The sequence below is a fragment of the Elephantulus edwardii genome, unplaced genomic scaffold, assembly GCF_000299155.1.
Source record: "Elephantulus edwardii isolate Elephantulus edwardi_28Jun2011 unplaced genomic scaffold, EleEdw1.0 scaffold00030, whole genome shotgun sequence".
Taxonomy (NCBI): domain Eukaryota; kingdom Metazoa; phylum Chordata; class Mammalia; order Macroscelidea; family Macroscelididae; genus Elephantulus; species Elephantulus edwardii.
In genome coordinates this window covers 6921374-6926074 of record NW_006399780.1, presented here as the reverse complement: position 1 = coordinate 6926074, position 4701 = coordinate 6921374, and the positions used below count along the sequence as shown (strand labels likewise).

General features: G+C 48.0%; 1 pseudogene; it reads left to right on the top strand.

The window, feature by feature from the left end:
• Window positions 1–3119: 3119 nt before the first annotated feature.
• LOC102869008 lies at window positions 3120–4001 on the top strand (annotated as a pseudogene).
• The last annotated feature ends 700 nt before the right edge of the window (window positions 4002–4701 follow it).

Below are 4701 nucleotides of genomic sequence, written 5' to 3'. Positions count from 1 at the left end.
ATTTGCCACCACTTATTTCTTTAAAGAACATTTCACTCTCCTAGAAATCTCTGCATTTTCAGGTCCATAACCTCTTTATAACATCATCTGGAGTTCTGTCGGAAGCAACTCACTTCCAGTACTGTTGCTTGGAAGGACCATCAACAGAGCCCTGTCTAGGAGTGCTGGAAGGTGCTATGGTTCAGATTACAAGTCCTCCTACAGATGGTGAAAACAGAGGCTACGATCAGGGTTGGTGTCTCAGGAAAGAGAGTCCAATATCCAATGAAATGATATTTGTTTGTTTAGAATTTATTTTAAAGGAAAATTAACACTTTAAAGTTTATAACCTGATGGCTTTAGTTACCACAGAGTGGGAGAGATAGAAAAAAAATGAAACCTGGAGAAGATGAATGGGACAAACACAACTCTAAGTTGGGATTTAATGTAAGGTGGCCAACAGAATGGAAAAGCTGTAGGAACCAGAGCAGAGCCTGGAATCTCGACAGCATGAAGAACTCCACTGCTCCCACAACACCCTGTAGATCTCATCACAGGTCAAAGAAAATGCCTCTTGGTATCTGTGCATAAGCTCTGCCTTCTCAGTTTTCTCCAAGTGGCAAAGACTGCTGGCTTCTCGGTGCCATCAGCTAGGGAAGAAATATTACTCCTTTCCTCATTCTGGCAATATTGATCAAAAGTCGTGAAAGTTACTCACTACCATGGAGTCAGAATGGATTCACAGCTGACCCTCTAGTGAATTTTCTGAGTGTGTAAATCACACCAGAGGAGAATGCTCATCTTTATCCTGTAGAGCCACTAATGGGTTCCAAAAACTAGAGGGGCACTGTGCACCTTTGGGTTCGCAACACAACCCACTATGAACTGACACCACTGGGGGAAAATCCCAAAGGAAAGCTTCTCTGACAAATTCACCAGGGCTAAAAGTTACTATCTACTGCCACCTCCTGGGAGACCAGCATTTCTCTTCCATGCAAAGGCTGTCTCCAGAATCTGAAAGTACACACTTCACTCTAAGCTTTGCTCCTCAGCAAACTTGCCCTTCCAGACCTACTCAAACCTTTCTATGGATTAAAGTGCTCCAGATTTGTGAGTGGAATGGTATACAGAGGTGCAACCTTGTTGTTGTTAGGTGCCTTCGAGGACAGCTCATAGTGACCCTATGAACAACAGACCTGAACCCTGTCCTAAACTGTGCCATCCTCATCATCTCTGAAACACTTGTGCCAATTGCTACAATCGCCTTGAGGGTCTTCCTCTCTTTCATTTCACTGACCCTCCACCTTTCCAATCATGATCCCTTTCCAAGCAATAGGCTGTCCTAGCAACATGTTCAAAGTTGAAGATGAGGCTTAGTTCTCCTTGCCTCCAAGGAGCTCTCTGGCTGCACTTTTCCCAAGACATATCTGTTCATTATTTTGGTCCATGGGATATTCACTACTCTTCTCCAACACCACAGTTCAAAGGCATCAATTCTTCTTCTGTCATCCTTGTTCAATGTCCAGCTCTCAGATGCCCTGTAATATTTCTTTTTCTGATTTGGTTTTGTGAGCTTTCCTGGTCTGTCTAATCTCACACATAGGTGAATTAGCCCCTGTTAGATACCTGTTGTTGTTGTGTTCAACAGAATCGACTCATTCATAGCTGCCTCTCCAGTGGGTTTTCAGAGGCAGTAAATCACAAGGGAGGAGGTTGCCCATCTTTCTCCCACAGAGAAGCTGGTGGATTAGAACCATGTGCCTTTGGGTTGGCAGCACAAGTCCTTATCACTAAGCCACCAGAGCTCCCTACTCGGTGAATTTGCAAGGCCAATATTCTGCCCTCACATGCCTGTTGTTTTTTAGTATCTTGAAGTCTATTTCAAGTCATAGGGATATTTTCTATCCCAGTACATCAAATTTCTATACTTAAGTCCAAACTTAGAGCTTTTTTCTAGCCTCCTTGGGCCTTAGGGAGCTCTGGTGGCCTTGTGGTAAGAAGTGGTGCTATAATCCCAAAGGCAGGCATTTCAAATCCACCAGCTGCTCTGTGGAAGGATGAACATTATCTTCCTGTGTGATTTACCAGAGTCAGTTCCGACTCCAAAGTATACAACAATAACTACCACCCTGGGCCATATTAAATGAGGGTCATTTCTGGATGAACTCTGGTTGTTGTTGCTGTTGTTTTTAGGTGCCACAGAGTATGACTCATAGCCACCCTATGAACAAAAATCTGAACCCTGTCCTATCCTGTGTCATTTTCACACTTCCTAACACACTAGAGCCCAATGCAGCAGTCACCATGTCAATCCACCTGGTCGAGGGTCTTCCTTTCCTTCACTGACCCTCCACTCTACCAAGCATCACATCCCTCTCCAAGGAATAGCCCCTCCTAGAAATATGGCCAAAGTATGTAAGGCAAAGCCTCATCATTCTTTCCTTTAAAGAGCAATCTGGCTGCACCCTCTCCAAGACATATTTGTTTGTTCTTTTGGCTGTCCATGGGATGCTCAATGCTCTTCTCCAACTCCATAGCTCGAAAGCATCAATTCTTCTTCTGTCATCCTTATTCTTTGTGCAGCTCTCAGCTGCAAGTGATTCAAAAGACCATAGATAGCCTGAATCTGACACACCTTAGTCCTCAAACTGATGATATCACCACTCTTCAATAATTTGGAAAGGTCCCTAACTGCAAATTTTCCCAGTGTAATCTCTTTTCCAAATGTCTTCGAATGCCCCAGAATGGAGGCATCCTGGGCTTTGAACACAGAATTCCCCAAATGATGTTTCCTCTTTTCTGAGCAATTCTCTTCAGCATCCCTTCTGTCTCCCTCTATTTTAAATGTCTGCCCTCTCTTCCTTCCCTTTTTATCATTCTTTCTTTCCATTTCCTTTGAGCCTTTTCATAACTCTACTCTCCCAACAGCCAACCCAAAGCTCTTTCCCTGTTTTTAGAAGCCTTCTACTGAGGCATTTGCTATCCTGTTTGAGCAACGCTTCCTTTTGTCACAGATTTCTGCACAAGATGCTAATTTGTATCCCTTTATTACTCCAACATTAGTGAGTGGACGTTTTAAAATGTAAAATGACATGTTGAAGTGCACTACATTACCAGCCTCCGGACCCCTGTTCAAGACTATGGCGCTCAACGAGAATCACTCGCAAGGCAGCAGAGTGGTCGTCAACAACACTGAGAGCATCCTGATGTCCTATGACCATGTGGAATTTACCTTCAACGACAGGGGGCAACGTGCCAGAAGCCTTCAAAGGAACCTAGAAAGGCACTGTCTACTTGACCCCCTAGCGGGTCATCTTTCTGTCCAAGGGGAAAGAAGCCATGCAGTCCTTGATGATGCCCTTCTATCTGACGAAGGACTGCGAGATCAAGCCGCCAGTGTTTGGTGCCAACTACATCAAGGGGACCATGAAGGTTCCGCTTCCTACCAACTGATCTTTACAGCAGGGGCGCCATTGAGTTCAGACAGCGAATGCTGCGGGTGGCCTCTCATGCCTCCCGAAGTGAAGTCCCCAGTGGAGCCTATGGGTACTCTGCCCAGAAGGGCCTATGTCCTTCCCCCGCCCGTCACCAATGGCATGTACCCCTGCCCTCCTGGCTACCCCTATCCATCGCCCCCACCTGACTTCTATCCAGGCACTTCTGTGATGGACGGGGCCATAGGGTATGTGCAGCCTCCATCACCGCCCTACCCCGGACCCATGGAGCCTCCAGTCAGCAGCCCTGCCATCCCCTCCACCCCTGCAGCAGAAGCCAAGGCCACAGAAGCAGCTTCCAGCACCTACTACAACCCAGGCAGCCCACACAATGTCTACATGTCCACGAGGCAGCCCCCAGCACCTCCATACTACCCCCACCAGCCCAAGACAAGAAGACCTAGTAGATCCTCTCATGACCCCCTGCCTCCCACAACTCACTGTCGCATCCTTCCCCTCTCCCGGGGCCAAGTCTGGGGCTGGGGCACTGAGGCAGTGTGGGAAGGGCCCTGTTCTTCCTCTCGGTAGCACGATAAAGAGCAGTACCTCGTGTTGTCTGTGAGGGGTGTCTTCCAGCTTCCCACATTAAGCGCACGGATGCTGTCAGCCGAGCTTCTTTCTCCATCTCTGGGGCTTGCCTTAGGAACTTGGGGTGTCCCTACTACATCCGGTTTCCCTCAAGTAGCTTCTTCCCAGAGAGCGAGTGTGGCCACCTCCTCCACTTCAGTCCAGTCTTCTCTTGGTAGCCACTTTCTGTCAGCTGCCCCTCGCCTCCTGAGCTTGATGGGCCAGCCCTGCCCTGTGTCTTTCAGGCCTGCAGGGGACTCCAGCCCCTTCCCCACCGGGCCCTGTTAGGCCAGAACCACATTCCTTCCACTACTCTGTACCTTTCCAGAGAGGCCAAGGTCCCACCTCAGTGTCCACCTGTCCACTTACATTCCGTTCCCAACCTAGGCCTGGCTCTGGTCACTTCTCCACCTTCTTTCCCGTCCTTGGTCACCCTGGCCACTCCTACTTGTAGATCACTTTACTGGGAGCTCCAGAACTTGAGTGGCATCAGCCCCAGGCCTCAGCGCTGGTAGGAGGACCTGCAGCTTCCCTGGTCAAGAGGCTGGAATATGTTTGTGGGGGGTTTTTTAAATTGTGTGTGTGTGTGTGTGTGTGTACTGTCAAATCAGATTTGACTGGTATAGGAGGAGATTTTTCCTCCTTCTCCAGGAGAGCATCT